Source organism: Dromiciops gliroides, chromosome 1 (assembly GCF_019393635.1).
Source record: "Dromiciops gliroides isolate mDroGli1 chromosome 1, mDroGli1.pri, whole genome shotgun sequence".
Classification (NCBI taxonomy): Eukaryota; Metazoa; Chordata; class Mammalia; order Microbiotheria; family Microbiotheriidae; genus Dromiciops; species Dromiciops gliroides.
Genome location: NC_057861.1, coordinates 495,926,889 through 495,947,522, shown reverse-complemented (window position 1 = coordinate 495,947,522; position 20,634 = coordinate 495,926,889). Strand labels below are relative to the sequence as shown.

Sequence of the window (20,634 nt, the reverse complement as noted above, 5' to 3'; positions counted from 1 at the left end):
TCTGTTATGCTAAGCATTTATTGTTAACCTTAGCTCCTTTTAAACCTTAACAATCCTGATAACTATTCTTAGAGGACTGTCCTACTTAGTGGTAGTCAGCTTGCCAAGACAGCTAGGTGGTGGAATGGAGATAGCACTAGGAATACCTAAGTTCACATCTGACCTTAGATTTGTTACCTATGTTATTCTGGGCAAGTCACTTACTCTCTTTGCTTCAGTTTTCTGATCTGTAAAATGGGGAAAGTAATAATATCTACCTCACAGGCTTGTAAGGATCAAATGAGATGAATTTGTAAAGTGCTTAGCACAAAACCTGGGACATTTTCATTTGTTGTTGTTCAGTTGTTTTAGTCATGTCTGACTCTTCTGATCCAATCTGGGGTTTTCTTGGCCAAGATACTAGAGTGGTTTGCCATTTCCTTCTCACGCTCATTTTACAGATGAAGAAACTGAGGCAAATAGCGTTAAGTGACTTGCTCAGGATACTGTAGCTAGTAAATGTCTGAGGCCAGATTTGAACTCAGGTCTGCCTGACTCCAGGCCTGGCACTCTATTTAATATACCACTTAGCCACCAAGCAGAGGCTAAGTGACCTGCCCGGGGTTACACAGCGAATAAGTATCTGAGGTGTTAAGGGCTAAAATTCTAGCTAAACTGTCTAAAATATCTAATGAGTGGTCGCCAATAAATTATAAGCTTTAGCAAGAGTTAGAGTTTTAAGCATTTATTAAGGAGAATAAGAATTTTGGTAAAGAGAGAGAAAGGCCTAGATTCCTATCTATTAAAGGGAGAGCACATTTCTAGCTCCACTCTCCACCAGAGTCCAAAGGAAAAAGTGCAAGACTGAGCGCCAGTCTCTTCCTTCCTCCTCCCACTAGTCCGCGTCACTTCCTTTTCCCAAAGAAAAGACTCCTGGTCTTGCCCTCAAAGACCTTCGCTTCATGGGTGGAACTCTTCTACAGTAAGTCTCCAGCAGGTGGCGTTATTCCAATCGTTACAGAGGCCAGATCTGAACTAAGGTATTCCTGACTCCAGGTGCAGTGCTCAATTCACTGTGTCACATAGCTACATCTGACATATGGTAGGTGCTTAATAAATGCTGTTTCTTCCTCAGCTACTTGCCCCTGCTTCCATATTTCATTAGTCTTTTCAAAATCTAATTTGATTGATATAGTCTCTATACCCCTTGGTGTTGTTAAGTCAGTTCAGACTCTTCTTGACTTCATTTGGGGTTTTCTTGGCAAAAGACTGAAATGGCTTGTCATTTCCTTCTCCAGCTCATTTTACATATGAGGAAACTGAGGCAAACAGAAGTAAGTAATTTGCCAGGATCTCACAGCTAGTAGGTGTCTGAGAACAAATTTTGACTCGGGTGTTTCCTGACTCCAGACCTGGTACTCTATCAACTGTACCACCTAGCTGCCCCTCCTCTATATTCATTTGTCCCCTTATACTTTCTTTTGAGGTGACATTTGTATTCATTTTCTATTAATGTAGTCAGTATAAGATTATATGTTATAGTTATTCTAATGTGTAATTTTAAAAATAATGAACATTTTTAATTAAAGTTTTGAATTCCAAATTTGATGCCTCCTTCCCTCCCTTCCCACCCCGTTCCTGAGGTGGTAAGCAATCAGATATGGATTATACATGTACAATTATATAAAACATTATCATATTAGTCATTTTATATAAAAAAACTTGAATAAAAGTGAAAAATAGCATGCTTCAGTCTATGTTCAATAAATATCAATACTTTCTTTGGAGGTGGATAGTAGGGGGCAGCTAGGTGGCACAGTGGATAAACACCGGCCTTGGATTCAGGAGGACCTGAATTCAAATTCAGCCTCAGACACTTGACACTTACTAGCTGTGTGATCCTGGGCAAGTCACTTAACCCTCATTGCCTGGCCCCAAAAAACAAAAAAAACAAAACTGGAGGTGGATAGTATCCTTCATCATTAGTCCTTTTGGATTGTCTTCCATCATTGCATTGCTGAGAATAGTTAAGTGGTTCAGAATTCTTCATCAAAGAATGTTGCTGTCACTGTGCACAACGTTCTCTTGGTTCTGCCCACTTTACTATACATCAGTTCATACAAGTCTTTCCAGGTCTTTTTGAAATTATCCTGATTGTTACTTTTATAGCACAATATTCCATTTCAATCATATTCCGTAGCTTGTTTAGCCATTTCCCAATTGATGGGCATTTCTTTGATTTCTAATTCTTAGCTACTACAGAGCTGCTAGAAATTTTTTTGTACAAATTCTAATGTGTAATTTTTAATTCCAAAGGGAGGAAGTGTCACAAAGCAGAAGTTTACAAATCAGTTTTGAGTCAGAAGACTTGGGTTTGAATTTCAGCTCTGTCACTTATGTCTGTTACTTTTGTTGCCTTTGAAAAGTAATTTAATCTCTCTGGGCTTCAATTTCTTCATCTGGAAAAAGGGGGTTGGACTCTGACGTCCCTTCCAGCTTGAAATCTCCAATCCTAAAGTATTTATGTGTTCTCTTTTGTTGTTTTGTCCACTAGAGACTGGGCACTCCTTTTGTAGGTTTGTTGTATTACTTTGTAAATCCTGGCTGTCCAATATGGATATATATATGAAAAATTACATCCGTATACAGCATAAGGTTTTTTTCCCCCATTCTGTTTTTTTTCTTTTTTAGAGATTTCTATTTTGTTACCAACCAGGTGACTTAAGAGATAAGTACACTAGTTTAATACAGTTCATATGCTACAATGGAAAATAGCAGCAAAGTACTCTTGCCTAAGATTAAACATATCCATAGGGAGCCTGAGCTCATATAAAATGCATGAAGTAGCAATAATGTTGCAATAAATAGACCATCAACATCTATTTTCTAGAGCTTTGAAGGAAATGCCCCTTTTATCTCTTGGTCACTTGGTTTTTTATTTCCATATTTTATTTACTTGGTTTTCTGCTATTAGAAAATAGCTAAGAGCATGGACTACGAGCAAATTTCTTCTCTCCCCCTTATCCCCTTCCTGTTTCTTCCATGTATTTAACAGACTTCAGAATTTAAATGCATTCTCTTTCCAGAAAAAAAGGTTGCACATCTGTATGAGAAATCTACAGACCCTCAGGTTTCATGTCCCCAGACTGTTGGCTTTATTATTTCCTCTGTGATAACACTCTCCTATAAAAGTCTTGTGTCTCACGCTGAGTTGAGTCATACAGGGTGGATATTTTTTTCATGCACATGTCCCTTCTCTAAGACCACAGATCATGTTATCAGCTTACAAATATAGCCTATTAGCGAAGCCGTAGGGCAAGTCATGCTGCCAAGTTCAAGCCTTTGGAGCTCACAAGGGGCCAGGGCTTGCTCCTGCAATTGTAAACAACCTCAGTGGCTCTAATTAAGCTGCTGGTGGTGTGCAACCTGCAGTGCTGGACAGAGGTGTTCTTTAGGTACCGGTAAGTGGCAGTTTTTGATATCTTGTTGAGATTTCAAGTGACCATTACAGGGAGGAATGAGAAGCAGACAATTCATAGTCACTCCTACGAAAATGTAAGGGAATCAAGAGGCATCATAGTGGCCTGATGGTATCTCATGAGCAGGGGCGGTGACTGCTCAGAAGCTATTGTATTTATCTCTGAAGGGAGCCTCCTATCACCTGAGTTATTTGTACTTTCCTAGTTTTTTTTTTTCTTTTTTGTAGCAACCCTAGAACCAAGTCTGATTTTTAGGCTTTTTCTTGGTGCAAAGGAAAAATAAGAGAAGAGTTTCACAGTTACCTTTATATTGGTCATGAGCTTATAACTGAGCTGGAAAGAATGATAGAATAAATACAGGATTCTGGAGACTGCATCTGACCTGCTGGTGCATCTTGTAAGAAATTAGGTGAATCTTTCTGCCTAATTGAATAGATAATGTAGAAACTTTATGCTTTGGGAAGCGAGAGTGATTTAAAAAAATCTGAGACTAAAGCTCTGCCCATTTGGAGATAAATCAACCCAGTTTGTGTCCCATATGATGCCCTGAAAATGACTGATGATTGTCAGTTGAGCCCTTTCATCCCAGAGAGTATTTTAGATCCACTAGCTTGGGTGAGAATTATATCCCCTAAAGTGAATTGGCAGTCCTACATAAAATATAGCTTTGTGAATTAATAATACTGCTGTGTGACACCCTCTTCTGTTCAACAAAAGACACATTGTAACTTAACATCTAAATGCATTTACTTGATCCCTCATACTGGTCCTTTGAATCGCTGCATCTGTTGTGTGGTGGGAGAAAAAAATCCCAAACTGATTTCCTCCAAGTTTCTTTTTAGTCTAACCACTTATTTCTGGCATTAGATCTGATTTTCTAGTTTCTAAATTAATAGTTATTCATGAAAATGACTTAGATGCACAGAACATATTGCTGGTAATATGGAAAGAGCAGATTGTATCTTTTTCACCTTATTGAGGTGACCGTTGTGCTTAAAGAGTACCAAAATCATGATTTCATTACATTGGGGGTCAAGGTACAGTGTGTCTGTTGCTGATCAGACCAATATGAGCTCAAAAGGCTCTACCTCAAGTTGGACACAAGTAGTCTATATCAATATTTGGAGTGGAGAGGTCTCTAAATCTGTGCATCTCAGATTTCTTTTGAGCTACTGCAAATATTGAGGTAATCTATAATTATGGAAGGGATAGAGGAGGAAAGCAATATGAATTTTAAATAAAGCAGCATAGTGTGGTGCAAGACAGAGCCAGGAAAAACTGGATTCAAATGCATTTTCTGTCACTTGCTAGCTGTATGTACACTGCTAGATTATTCGATCCCTCTAGATCTTATTTTCCTATTCTAAAAATTATGATAAAATGGCTGTAGCACTCATCACTGGGTGGTTGTGAGACTAAAAAGAGATAATCTATGTAAAGGGCTCTTTGTATTTTAAAAGGCTTTGCAAATGCTGGCCATTATCATTACTGACTAATGTTTCCTTTCTAAACTATAGTGAAACAATCTTCAACTTTTTTTTGTTTTGTTTTGTTTTTTGTGGGGCAATGGGTGTTAAGTGACTTGCCCATGGTCACACAGCTAGTAAGTGTCAAGTGTCTGAGGCCGGATTTGAACTCAGGTACTCCTGAATCCAGGGCGGGTGCTTTATCCACTGCGCCACCTAGCTGCCCCCATCTTCAACTTTTTGATGGGCTTTGTCATTAAAAAAAAATGCTTGCAAATTATTTGTTCAGAACTTGAGACTGCATTCTTTCTCTCTTCTTTTCCTCTTCTCTTCCCCTCCTTTCTTTTTTCCTCCCCTACTCTCTTCTCCTTTTTCCTTTTCCTTCTCTGTTTCTTCCTCTTCCTGCTCCCCTTCCTCCTCTCTTTTTCTGTCTAGTCCTCTCTTTTCCTTTCCCTCTTCTCTCTCCCTCCTGTTCACTTCTCTCTTCACTTTGCTCTCTCCCTTCTCCCTGTCCTTGCCTTACCTTCTCTTCCTTCCACTTCATCACTCATTCCCTTTTCTTCTCCACCTCTTTACTTTCCCTTCCATCTACTCCTCTCCCCTCCATTGCCCTCAATCAGTCAGTCATGTTTGTTAAGCACCTACTATGTGACAGGTACTGTGCTAAGATCTGGGCATAGAAGGATAGGCAAAAGACCCTGCTCTGAAGGAGCTTGCAGTCTAATGGGGGATGAAGCATGGAAACAACATTATACAAACAAGACCTATAGATGATAAATTGGAGATAATCAATGAAGGGAAGGTGATGTAGCATTAGGGAGGATCAGGAAAGTCTTCTCATAGAATATGAGATTTTATCTGGCACTTGAAGGAATCCAGGGAAGTCAGGAAATGGAGATGAGGAAAGAGCATTCTGGGCATGGGAGAGAGCCAGTGAAAATGCCCAGAGTCTGGAGGTACAGTGTCTGGTTTGAATAATAAAAAGGAAGCCACTGTCACTGGATCTCAGGGTATATTGGAAGGGGAAGGGACAAAAGAAAGTGTAAGAAGACAGAAAACATAGGAAAGGTCCATGTCGTGAAGATAACTGAATGCCAAAGACAGGATTTTATATTTGATTTTGGAATTGAATTTATATTTGATCCCGGAAGCCACTGGAGTTTATTGAATGGGGCTGGTGACATAGTCATATCTGCAATTTAGGAAAACTAATTTGTTAGTTGAGAGGAGGGTGGACTAGATTAGGGAGAGACTTGGGTCAGGGAGACCAACCAGAAAATTATTTTATAGTATAGACCTGACCAATACTGAAAACCTGCACTAGGGTAGTGGCAGTGTTGGAGGGGAGGTATCTGTGAGAAATATTATAAAGGTAAAAATAAATGACAGGACTTGGCAACAGATTGAGTATGAGGAGTCAGGAACAGTGAGGAGTCAAAGATGACAACTAGTTTGGGAGTCTGGATGACTGAGAAGATGGTGCTGCCCTTGACAGTAATGAGGAAATTCAGAAGAGGGGAGGTTTTTGGGGAAAGATAATGAGTCAGTTTTTGACATGTTTGGACATGTTGGATTTAAGTTATTTATTGAACATCCAGTTTGAGATGTCTAATAGGTAGATGGAGATCAAAGTCTGGAGCCTAGGGCTAGATAAATAGAACTGAGGATCATCAAAATAGAGATGATAATGGAGATGATGGGAACTCATGAGATCATCAAATAAAATAGAAGAGAGGGAGAAGACGGCCTAGGACAGAGCCTGGGGTGGGGGTGGGGGACACTCATCTTTAGCAGGTGTGATGTAGATGATGATCTGGCAAAGGAGACTAAGAAGGAACAGTTAAGATAAGTGGTAGGAAAGCAAGGACAGAATCCTATAGAGAAATGGGGTTCAAGGAGAAGAAGGTGATTGATAGTGTTGAAGCTCTGAGCAAGGTCAGGAAAGATGAGGATTGAAAAAAGTCAGGGCAGCTAGGTGGCACAGTGGATAAAGCCCTGGCCCTGTACTCAGGAGGACCTGAGTTCAATTCTGGCTTCAGACACTTGACACTAACTAGCTGTGTGACCCTGGGCAAGTCACTTAACCCTCATTGCCCCGAAAAAATAAAAGATTAGATAATTAAAAGATTGGTAGTCTTTGGTGATCTGGTAACTTTGGAGAAAGCCTTCCTTTTTCTCCTCCTCTCCCCTCCCCCCTTCCTCCTTCCCTCCCCTCTCCTTTCTCCTTTTCTCTCTTCTCTTCTCCTCTCCCCACTCCTCCTTTCCCCTCCCCAACTCTTCCCTCTTCTCCCCTCCCCTCCTTTCCCTTCTCTTCCTCTGCTCTTCTCTCTCCCTCTCCCTCTCCCTCTCCTCCCTCTCCCATCCCCTCTCCTCCTCTCCTCTCCTCTTGACTCATAACCTTGAATTATACATTTATTGATGTAAATTTTTTCATACTTCCTTTATCAGGTCTCAATAAGAGTGCGATTAAATGTTTCCCCACTCCCCACACCCCGAGTCCTTTACTTCTTTTTTTAATGACATTTTTCATTTTCTGCAACTTATCTGAAGAAATAATAAATCACTACCCCTCTCCATCCACTTGTTCCATTTTCTTCCTCCAGCTACCTACTTCTGACTGTTTCCTAGCTGTGGGATTGGTATCTCAAATTAAGCAACTGCTTATTTATTTCTATATGGGCTTGCTTACTTGGTTAGTCCCCCCCCCCTTTTTAATATTTTGCATCGCAATGGCTTTGCCTAGTTCTTTCTTTTTTAAAAAATATTTATTTTCAGGAGAAATTAAAATCTCTGATTATATTGAAGATCTAGCTTTACTAATAAAGTGGTATCATCTGCTTTGTAGGATATGCTATTTTGGGAGGCAAGATGATTTAATTTCCTTTTCAGTATACAACATCCCAGCATTTTCTTTTATTTCTCTTTGTCAATAAGTCATATTGTGGGATTCAAATTAACATCTTTTGATATGTAAATTTCTTTCTCTTACTGTTTATCTCTTTAATAATGAAGTTCTGGACTGTGGAGATTAAATTTCTGTATGAGTTTAACTTGTTGTTCCTTCCCGATGGTGTCATATGGATTAAATCAATTTATAGTCATTCCCCTCTCTTAACAATACTTTTGGAATTTTATTTATTTGTTGAAATGCATTATTCAGATTTCTTTTTATATTCATCATGTTTTTCTGACATGCCAATGATTCTTTCTTATTTTTTTGTATTTTTAATCAGGTGCTATCTTTAGGTTATGTGCTTTGGTTTGTAGAGACCTTGCTTGTTATAATTTTTCTGCCTTTTGTTTTGAATTATCTTATATTTATTCTTTAAATTTAGCATTTCTGTTGCCTTTCTGTTATTCTTTTTTTTCAGAGCCCACCAATTTAAGATTTTCCACTATCTCTTCTAAGCTATCAATTTAATATTTGTTGTTTTATTCTTCTTTGACAGATTTAATTTTTGCCCAATATATGTGTATATATGTGTGTTTATATATGTATATGTGTATATACATATACATACATACACACACACGCACACACACACACACACACACACACACACACTTTAATTCTTTTTATTGAGCTCCTAAGCCCCCTGGAGGTTTTTGTGGTTGTTCCATTTTTGCTTTTAGGGATCTGGTTGTAGTAGTAGAAGTATTATTTCCATATAGAGATTTCTATTATCTTTCTTTTATTTTGTAATATAGCATTATGTAATAGACATCTAGGTGGCACAATGTTTAGAGTTTTGGACTTGGAGTCAGGAAGATCTGGGTTCAAATCTTGCTACACTTATTAGCTATGTGACCCTAGACAAGTCACTTAATCTCTCAGTTTCCTCATCTGCAAAATGGGTAAAATAACACCTACCTCCCAGTGTTGTTTTAAGGATCAAATGTGATAATATATGTATAATGCTTTCAAACCTTAGAGAATTATTTAAGTGGTAACTATTAGTTATATGTTGACAATGCATTGAGATCTCTGTTTGAACTGCTAATTTCTTTTGTCTTTCTATAAGACAATTTTCTATATTTTTTTCTATAAAGTTTTCCTTGCTAGGATTTCTTTACTATTCCCTCTAGTTGTTATGGGCAGTTAGGTGATACAGTGGATAGAGTGGTGGGCTGGAGTCAGAGAGACTCATCTTCATGAGTTCAAACCTGGCCTTAGATACTTACTAGCTGTGTGACCCTGGGCAAGTTACTCAAACCTATTTGACTCAGTTTCCTCATCTGTCAAATGAGCTGGAGAAGGAAATAGAAAATCACTCCATTATCTTTACCAAGAAAATTCTAAATACTGTCACAAATAGTCTGAGATGACTGAACAACACCAATTTGTTATTCTTTTGCCTTATTTTGTGCATTTACTACTATTTTGAAATTATGAAGGAGACTTTGTCAGAAGTATTCTTCATTTAACCATAGCAATGTACTATGGTTACTGTATAATGCTGAAGTTCTCAGGTCAATTTATAAAAAATATATATATTTTTTAAAATGTAGCTTAATAATGCTTTATACAAAATGTAGCTTAACTGTCATATGTTATAATTTTTCTATGAAAAATAACCCAACCTCATTCTTAGTTTCAAATCTGGATTCTAAGCTGTGAGGGCTAGAGTATCACATTCTGAACCTAGTTTTTTCCCCACAAAAATTTAGGCAGGACAAACCATAGATCTCAGATGATGGGAAGAAATGTAAAGAGATCCTGGTGGCTGTGAAGAATTGAGTCATTGCTAATGGGCAATGGGAGGATGTTTGGGTCCCATCCCTAGGACTTGGGGCCTAGAGATGAGTCAGGTTTGATCCAGAAGGCCTGACACAGGATCACAGGACCACAGAAGTATGACTTATAGTAAGAAAAGAACTTAAGGGTCAGCTAGTAAAATATTGTCATCTAATAGCTGAGGAAAGTGATGATCAAGGCAAGAAAGATAATAAGTGATGCAGGCATATTTGTACTCAGGTCCTTTGCCTTTAAACTAGTTTAGCATAAGATAAGAAAGGATCATATGGCAAACAATGACAATGATAATGGAAAAGAAGGAACAAATCCAGGATCATTTCAAAGTTGCATGACAGTGGCAGACACGTTATTCTTAGTTTGGTATTATTGCTAGGCTGAGAAAAAAACACTTGCTAAGTCCACTTAACCTGTCTGGACCTCATTTTCTTCATCTATAAAGTGAAAGTGTTGAACTAGCTGATTTGGTCTACACAATCAAAGTGAAGTGGAAGGCTGAATACATAGCTTGTGAATTCTGGGTAATGTAGCTATCCAATCTAGATATTCCATACCCTGGGGAGGAATCTTTCTTTCACTTAGTCAGATTGCCTTTCTACATTGCCCCAACATACTTTTGGCCCCTTTTCATTTCTTTAGGTACAGTATATGAGTGCATAAACAAGTTGAAGGTATGAGGCAGTCTGACTTTTTTCCACTGGGATTATGTGTTCTGCTTTCCTTTGCTAGCTCTCCCTCCCTGCTGCATATTTAAAAGCTTTTATGCAGTTTTTAACATCAAAACAGAATTGGGAGACTTTTTGCAGCTTAGCTCTTCTTAAACTAAAGATAATAGTGTTAAGAATGTTTTACAAGTATTGCTAAATGAAGAAGTGAGGGAGGGAATGGGGCCCAGGGGAGTGCTAAATTGGTTGCAGTTAGTACTGAGAGAATATCATTAGATTTCTTATGTTAGGAAAGAGAAGATGACTTGACATTCCTCTTATTGAATCACTGCAATCCCCTTGATAACCCAGCAGAAGCCATGGAGTAGTGGACTGGCTATTGATAGATTGCCTTTCTAAATTGGGCTTCATATTGGACAGATTATTGCTTGACAGGGATGTTGTGAAAATTAAGTAACGGCTGCGAAAGTGTTTTAGGTATTTATAGAAAGATTCTTCATAAATGCAATTCCTTTTTTTTCTTAGCATTTACCAAAACATACCTTCACTGAGGTGGGTTGCCATATATCTGATCCAGCAATAGGCATGCCAAAGAACAAACCCTAGAAACAAGGGAACCTAAGAAAAATGAAATATATCCGTAGGATTTTATACTGAATACAGTTAATAAAATAACCAATAGTGTTTAATATCATTTGTAAAGTACATCATATATGCTACCTCATTTGTCTCGTTTACCCTTGAAGGTAGGGTTTTTATTTTTGTTAAAAATTTTTTTGGGGGGAGAACTGGAATTATAGTTTCACTTAAAACGTTTTTATAGGCATTTATTTTCTTTTCCTCTCACTCTTTCCCTCCTTAAACAGTAAAAAAAGAAGGAAGAAAAGGATAGAGAAAGAAAAAAGGAAGAAAGGAAGGAAAAAGACAGTAAATAAGGAAAGAAAAAATTAAAAATAGAAGGATAAAAAAGGAAGAAGAAATGAATGAACAATGCAGGAAGCATGGAAGGAAAGAAAGAAGAAAGGAAATAAGTTAGAAATAAAGAAAAGAAATAAGGATGGAAGGAAAGAAAAAAGGAGGGAAAACAAGAAGGAAGAAAGGAAGGAAGAGGGAGAAAAAGGAAGGGAGGGGAAGTAAGGGAGGAAGAAAGAAAAGGAGGAAAAGAGGAAGAGAGGAAGGGAAGGAGGTAGGGAGGAAGGAAGGAAGGAAGGAAGGGACAGAGGGGAAAGGAAGAGAGAGGAAGGAAAATATGAAGGAAGGAAGAAAACTCTCATAACAAATATGTATAGTACTGCAGAGCAAATCCTCACTGGCCATATAAAAGACATTGTATTCTCTCTCTGCATTGTAAGTCTGTCACCTCTCTGCCAGGAGGTGAAAAGCTTGCTTAATCTTTGTTGACCTAAATTTAAATGGTTTAGAGAATTCTAAGCATAGCAACTTCCTCCACAAGTGCAGATTGACAACCCCCTTGTGATTTTAAATCTCAGTGTTGTCTTGTGTTCTAAGAAATTAAATGACTTGAGCACAGTCAGTCAGTTAATTTGGAGAGGCAATGTGCTGCAGCACCAAGGGCACTGGGTTTGAAATCAGAAAACTTGGGTTTAAATCTTATCTGCCATTTACTACCTGTGTGACCTTGGACACGTCACTGAAACTTTCTGCATCTTATTTTCCTTATCTGTAAAATGAAGGAGTTGAGCTAAATGGCTTCTAAAGTACAGTTCAGGTCTAAATCTGTTAACTTTTGTGTCGGAGGTGGGTCTCTACCCCAGAATTTTCTGATTTCAACTCTAACATTGTATCAACAACACCATTTTGCCTTCCCCTAAGATAAAAGAAACTAATACTAATGGTATAAATAATATTTTCCTAACCTAGACATACCTGAAAGCATTGGTACTACCCAGTGTTTTTTCCAATAACAGTAAAAAGCAACTGATTTCCTAAAAGAGAGAACTCTAGTCAATCCTACCTTTGACTTAGACACTTTAAGCTGTTCTTAAAATGGATGGACTTATGAGAGGTAAAAGCAAAACAAGAAAAGTTAGAAGTCAATAGAGTTGAAGGCGTAAATTGGGATGAGTACTTTAAGCAATTCATGCTGAAGTGATGGAGATAAAATATTTAGCAACGTAAACACCAGCAAGTTTACCTATCCATATTGGCAAGCCATTTATGGCCAGCATATACAGGAGGAGGAAAATTTAGTATTTGATTTTCATCTCCCTACTATTTTTAGGTGTCAATTTATTGTTTGAAATGGAGAAAACACACACACACAATATTTATTGATCAATTATTCTTTCTGTTTAAATAGTAAAAGCTGAAGTTTTGTTTTGGCCAGATTTCCATACTGCAAATTGGAAAAAAATTAAAATGTTTATATTCCATGATATCCTGTTGATATGCTTAAAATTCTAATCTTCTTATAATAATAACAAGCATTTATATGATACATTAAAGTTTATAAAGAATTTTACAAATATTATCTCATTTTATTATGACTAAATCCTGGTGTATTATTATTTTCATTTTACAGATGGGAAAACTAAGTCAAGCAGAAATGACTTGGCTGAGGTCACACAGCTATTAAGTGTCTGAGGCCAGATTTAAACTCAGGTTTTCCTGACTCCAGGTCTAGAGCTCTATGCATTGCATCATCTGGCTGTCTCCTTCATTTCCTTTCTTTTTTACATGTCATGGAATTGACTCACAAAAATCTTGTGAACTTCAGTTCTCTATGGTGGGTTTATATATGCAATATGGATTTGGTGTGGCCTATTAGTGATATATTCTCAATGTGACAGGTGATGTGTTTTTTAATTGTAGTTACTATGCTAATTTCAGAGACAAGAACTGGTGACCACATAGGCAATCAACAGAAGCATTTGTGAGAGATCCAGGCCTTATCCTGACTTGAATCTAGATTAGCTTGAGGATTGTACAAAGGGAATATAGGATCATAGCTTTAGAGCTAGAGAAGACCTTAGAGACTCTTTCTTTTAAACCCCTAATTTCACAGAAGAGGAAACAAGTCCAGATCAGTGAAGTGTCTTTTCTGAGATTACACAGGTATCAAAAAGTAGGATCAGAATTTGAACCCAGGTCCTCTTACTTCAAAACCAGTGTTACTTTCACTATATCATGCTTTTTCCTTTTGGGACTGGCCATGGATTGTATTCCTATTGTCTATAGTCAAATCTAGCTAAATTTAGAGCTGGCTACCAGGTGATAAAGTTTTTGGCAGCATCAAGTCACAGATATATTAAGTATGCTATTGACTCTGGAACCCTTTGCTACCCGGGATTCAGTGTAGGGGCATTTTGGGTAATTATAATTATGCAAATGCAGATTTATCCCCAATCCATTTTTCCCCCTATTAACCAACAAAGCAGGAACCATAAATCAAACAGGAAGTTAGAATAGCAAAATACATAACAAAGGAAAATAAAGTAATAGATTAATTTTCAATTCTCCTTTCACAAAGGGGTACAATCTCTCACAGACTGACTAGTTGGTAAAGGATTGAAACATTTCCTGGAAAACTCATGATAGTAGGGGAGGAAGAGCGTTGATAGAACTGGAATGCCCTTCACATCTCCACCTTCTCACAACCAGCTAAGTCTCACTGCTTCTCAGTTATGCCTCTCATAGCTACTGTGATATGAACTGAGACTTTTCCTTGTCCTTGACACCTCTCTCCTCACCAAGTCCCCTCTACCAGTCTTATAAAACACATAGATTTGCTGTCCAAAGTCTACTGTTTTCCTTTTGAGTGACTACTTCCATCTACTGGAGCTCACAGTTCATATTGTGGCTTCCTCTTGGTGATGGTGGGAGTGGTGGTGATATTGGTACCACTCTTTTGTAATACTGTCCCAACACAATATACTTTAGGAACTCATCAAAACACTTTTTGGCTCTTTCGTGCATCAGATCCATAGCCTTATCTAGATGACCCCCTTCAAAAGAGTGCCTAATGGATAGCTGTTAAGAAGGTTTTTGTTTTAGGGGCAGCTAGGTGGTACAGTGGATAAAAGCATCAACCCTGGGTTCAGGAGGACCTGAGTTCAAATCCGGCATAAGACACTTGACGCTTACTAGCTGTGTGACCCTGGACAAGTCACTTAACCCTCATTGCCCTGCAAAAGAAAAGAAAAAGAAGTTTTCTGTTTAATTCCACAGGCACCCTCCATACCCAATTGAAAGTTCTCTTGCTCTCACTCTTTTTTAATTAATTAATTTTTTTTTGGTGAGGCAATTGGGGTTAAGCGACTTGCCCAGGGTCACACAGCTAGTAAGTGTTAAGTGTCTGAGGCCAGATTTGAACTCAGGTACTCCTGACTCCAGGGCCAGTGCTCTATCCACTGTGCAACCTAGCTGCCCCTTGCTCTCACTCTTAAATAGATTAGGGTGAGTAAATAAATTCCTTTAAATTTATGCCATCATACTCAATGTTCTCAAAGCTTCTGGCCTACACACTCGGTCTTATGTCTATATATGACACAAATGAGATGCTACCATCCCTAGTCCTTAATGAGTCAATCTCTGTAGGTAGTTTCCATTCCTTTGGGACATCCATAGATGAAGTATTAAGAAAGGTTGTGATTTAAATTGGTGGAGTTATTAACCCTACTGATGGATTCTTGAGGCATGAAAATAAATTATATTTTAGAAGGTGAGAGCCCATGGTATAGTAAATCTCAATAATGATCTAAAACCCAGCTTCCTAGAATCTTCAACCAAGCAGAATTTTAGACTTGTAGTTGGCTTTTAGAAGAAGGAACAAACAACGGAAAAAACTTAACAGGTATTTATTATTATTATTATTATTATTATTGTTACTAATATTTTTTGGCTGGGCAATGAAGGTTAAGTGACTTGCCCAAGGTCACACAGCTAGTAAGTGTCAAGTGTCTGAATCAGGATTTGAATTCAGGTCCTCCTGAATCCAGCGCTGGTGCTTTATCCACTGCACCACCTAGCTGCCCCCTACAGGTATTTATTTTAATGAATAACAAAAACTCCTATAAAATAATAATAATCATATTCTAAGACATATACTGTGTTCGTATAGTTCCATCCTAATTTCATAGAACTAATCGATAGCTCTTCAACATCTAAAGTCATTACTGTGGCATGATAATTGATGCTGAGAATAATGATATTGAGTGAGGGAGTCATAGCATGATCCTAGCCATTCGATCCCCACTTTTGGGCTTTCAGGTGTGCACTCAAGATGATGGGGTGTAGATTCAGAACATGTAAAATAGCAGAAACATTCAGAGATGTTTCTGTAAGGCTGAATCGTTGAAGTTCAAACACTGCCAGAAGACTTACCTCTGTCATTCAGGGATGGCATCAAGAAATGCTGAAAGGCACCAGACATCCAGGGCATAATAACAACTGCTATCCAAATGCACCATTCCCTCTGGGCTACTGCAATTAGAATTCACAATTGTGCCTTGGGTCCCTGGAGGGTGACCACTCTAAGGTTCTCTGGGTAACCTTTCACTGGGCTACTACTCCTACCATAGTTCATGACCTTCCATAGTTGTGCTTCTCATGAGCTTTTAGTCAGTAGACATAATTAACTCTATGTTGTTATTGTTGTTTAGTCATGTCCAACTCTTTTTGACCCTGTAGATCATAGGATGCCAATGCAGTCCATGAGGTTTTCTTGGCAAAGATTCTGGGATGGTTTGTCATGTCTTTCTCCAATGGATTAAGACAAACAAAGGTTAAGTGACTTACCCAGGGTCACACAGCTAGTGTGTGTCTGAGAATGGATTTGAATTCAGGTTTTCCTGACTCCAGGCCCAGCACTCTATCCACTGAACCATCTAGCTTCCTCCAATTAGCTCTTAGCCAAGGACAACATAGTAAGAAGAGTAGGTATAAAGTTTTTCCTGGACCCATAAATCTAGGGTGCATTCTCCCACACATACATACTGAACCCATGGCACAAGTGGACTCAAACTTAGACTATAATGGTAGAGACAGTTTAGGATCCATGTGTTAGAAAGGCAAGTCACAGTTCCTAATACTGCAGAGTTCTTGTGAAGTAAACCCTTGGGTGCAATATCTTTTCTGAGAAGGCAGCTAAGCTGGGCTTCCAGGGACTGCTCTTATAGAGTGACCCTCTGTAAACTGTGCTGCACCTTTGTTGTCTGCCTTTGATTACAAGGGGCTATATTCCTTAAAGCTGCTGCTTCCTTCAGGTGGCCATCTCTTTGTAATTGTACTTGTCTTGAGTATTTGTCTCTGCTCTTTTAATTGTACCTCAGACTCTTTCAAGCTAATGAACTCTAGAAGAACTGATTATATTGTTCACCTCTGGGCAAATTGCTGCTAGACTCCATTGCCAATGAAAGGTAGGTAAGGGGAGAGGAATTCCCCCTCACCCATTATATTTAAAGATTTAAATCAAAATGATGGGTTGAACTAAATGAATTTTTGTAGCTGCTGAACCTGTTCAAAAAAGAATGGTGTTTGGAAGCTAGCAGGCAATGCTCAGGAAGAGTGAAGAATTCTGAAGAGAACATGGATTCAGGATTTCCAATTCCTGTGAGTCTGAGCAATTACAGACAGAACAAAACAAACCAAACAAAAAGTACCCCCCCCCAAAAACAATCCCTTCCAAACCCAAAACCAAAGCACTGTGAAACAACTACAGTGGAAATAACTCTTACTTTCCCAAACTAATAGATACGAATCTCTGCCATTTTCTTTAAACACTGAGAATCATTCCAAAACTCTAGGATATCTCTGTGACTATCTTTGATTTGGTTTTGCCATTCAGTATAGCTTATAAAAAGCACATTTTACCTTTCTCTCATTTTTAATACACCACCACAATTGCTCCAAACTATGGAGGTTCTCAGGGCTTAGCTATTTAAAGACCCCAGAGACATGGCCAATTTATTTTCTCAGTTGTGCCCTTCTTGGCTCAACCAGAGAGGAGTTGGCACCTCATAAAGGAAGGTGGCAAGGCACATCTTTACAATTAGTTTAATACCTCATCATTCCATTCAATGACTGCGTTCAATGACTACTTCAACTAAGTTTAGTGTCAGGAATTATATCCCCCCTCCCCAAATACATAGGACTTTTACATCTGTAAAATGCTTTAAAGTTGAAGCCTCAGACCAACCCTATATGGTCTGTTCTACTGCTTTTTTTACCCTGCTTTACATCTGGAAAAATTGAGACTCAGAGAAGACTGTCACATAGCTCATAAGCCTTTAGAGGTGAGATTTTAACTTGTTTTTTTTGACTCCAGGTCTAGTAATCCATCTACCCTGTCATTCTACTTTATCTTGTACCTTGTATCCTTTAAGGACCTGGGGGAGGAGACTCAGAGACACACCCATGTTGGAGAAGTTCTTTTTTTGGGAACCCCAGACTGCAGAAACACCATTACCAAATTTCAGAAATTCAACTGAATCTCATCTAAATCACCCAGGTTTACAACCTTTGCAGAATCCTTGATTTTTTCTCTCACTCGTTCCACATTTCCAGTCACTTGCCAAATCTTGTCTTTCTATATCCACAACGTCTCTCACATATGTTTCCTTTTCTCTATTCATACAGACACTTCCATCAAGGCTCTTACCTGAATTATTATACGAGTTTTGTAACTTATCATTCTAAACTCATCTCAACTACTCCAATCCATTCGATATTGTCACCAAAGTGATTTTCCTAAAGTTAAGGGCCAATCATGTCATTCCTATTAATTCAAGGATCAAATATAAACTCTTCTGTTGGGCATGTAAAGCCTTTTCCAATCTGGGCATTATCTAGCTTTCCAGCATTATCATATACTATTGTCCGTATATGCTATGGTCCAGCCAAACTAGATGTCTTGATGTTTCTCACACATAAAGCTCCAACTCCTAATTTCATACAGTTTCACAGCATATCTTTCTATTCCTAAAATGCCATCCCCCACCCTCCATCCTGACCTCTTAATATCCCTAGTTTCCTTTAAGGCTGAGTTTGTGTTATCTTCTACATGAAACTTTTCCTCATCCCCTCAACTGCTAGTGTTCCCCAGTTAATATAACTGTGATCTGTATGTATGTGTGTGTGATAAACATATATACACATATGTCACACACAAATACATACACATATACATATATATACTTATGTAAGATCCAGTGGCATGAATGTGTGAAGATACTATCTCCCACTAAAAGAATCCAGCTCTGGAGTCATGTGGATGGGGTTCAGTCCTGGGGTACCCTGTCCCCAAAGAGGAGGGGGAAATCATGCTAATTTCACCCATCTCAGATAAAGTCTCCTAAAGCTTAATATGTCTCATTTCTGGAATCGCCTCAAAAATGTTTAACTGGGTCTGTTCTAGAGGGATATTCCATGTTCAAAGTAGATCAAATATGGGACAACTATTTATTATCTCCACCAGGCCTATGTTTAAACACAAAACACTCAAAAGTCCACAATGATAAGGATATAAAGCATGATTCAGTAATGTATAATTCCTATTATTCTATCCCAGCATGAAATATTTTTTGGGACTATTGAATGGGCATTTCACTTAACCTTAGTTGTGTATCAACTGAGCAGGTGTGCTGTCCTGGAGATGACCATCTTCTTCTCTGAGAAGTTGCTTCAGGGCTCATCATTACTCAGATCCAGGAGCTCTCAAGCCTTCATGAGATTACAGCGGGAGTAGGATTATCCATTTTAAAATTGTTGTTTGACCACCTGTACTCACTGAAAGAAGCACAAGTCCAGAGAATTGAATTGAAGTATGGTCTTCTGCTTACCTAGACAAGCACAAGTACTTGTTGCCAAGTACTCATAGCTGCCATAAATTCCAGGATGAAAGAAGACATCACTTGCTATTTAGTCTAGGAGAGAGCTATTGTAGTCCTAAGTCACATGTTCAGAAAAGGGGGATAAGAATGAGAGCAGAAGTTGTCTTCTCCTTTACATTTTACTAAGTGAACAGCTCTTTTTGCTCAGTGGCAAATCTGTTTTAATAGCCCCACCCAACCCCACCGAAGAGCAGAAGCTTCGGGTTATACGTATTCTTTATTTTATTTTATTTTTTTGCCGGGCAATGAAGGTTAAGTGACTTGCCCACTTAACCCCCAGGGTCACATAGCTAGCAAGTGTCAAGTGTCTGAATCTGGATTTGAACTCAGGTCCTCCGGAATCCAGGGTCAGTGCTTTATTCACTGCACCACCTAGCTGCCCCTCCATGTGTTTTTTAGCAAAGGACCTCACTCATTGAAAAAGATAAGAGCTGGGGCGACTAGGTGGCACAGTGGATAAAGCACCGGCCCTGGATTCAGGAGTTCCTGAGTTCAAATCCGGCCTCAGACACTTGACACTTACTGGCTGTGTGACCCTGGGCAAGTCACTTAACCCCATTGCCCCGTAAAAAAAAAAAGAAAAAGAAAAAGATAAGAGCTCATGCTTAGCTCTACATATGATCAGCAGGGCAGGTTCTAGTCCAAATCTTCTGCCAAACCTATACATTTATACCTCATTTCCTCTCTCTCTCTCTCTCTCTCTATATATATTTTTTTTGCGGGGCAATGAGGATTAAGTGACTTGCCCAGGGTCACATATCTAGTAAATGTCAAGTGTCTGAGGTAGGGTTTGAGCTCAGGTCCTCCTGAATCCAGGGCTGGTGCTTTATCCACTGTGCTACCTAGCTGTCCCCCTCTGGATAAATTTTACTTTTTTTTTTTAAAGATCAGGAATTGTTTAATTTTTGTCTTTGTATCTTCAGTGACTAATAAAGTGCTTAGAACATCTGCCTAGTGGCAAGTAACTGGCAAAATAAATAGAACACTGGGCTTAGAGTCAGGGAGATCAGAGTTCAAATCTGGGCTCATATATTTACTAGCTATGTTACCCTGGATGATTCACTTTAACTTCTGTCTGCCTCAGTGTCCTTAACTGTAAAATGGGGATCATAATAGAACCTGACACTCAAGGTTGTTGTGAAGATCAAATGAGATACCTATATTTAACATAGTGTGTGGCACATAGTAGGCACTTAATAAATGCTTGTTCCTGTCCTCCTTTCTTCTTTTCAATTTCCCCGGCCTAGAACAAAGATGCTAGTTGATTTATTGACTGTCAAATAATACAAATAGTATACAGGCACAAAGTCAGACCATCTCGTTAAATCTACCATCTCTTGAATAAAATATGGTATATTAATGTAATGGAATATTAGAATTCCATAAAAATGATAAATATGTACCACACATGGAAATATCTATGTGAGGTGATGCAGAATGAAA

The 20,634-nt window shown here is 38.5% G+C and overlaps 1 protein-coding gene across 1 annotated transcript in view; it reads left to right on the top strand.

Moving 5' to 3' along the window:
- Positions 1-3,311: 3,311 nt before the first annotated feature.
- The window catches only part of LRRC2 (leucine rich repeat containing 2), a 188,351-nt gene continuing 171,028 nt past the window's right edge, over positions 3,312-20,634 (top strand). The window contains exon 1 of the mRNA XM_043979266.1: positions 3,312-3,440. The gene's annotated coding sequence lies outside the window, so the exon portion shown is untranslated. The remainder of the gene's footprint in view (positions 3,441-20,634) is intronic.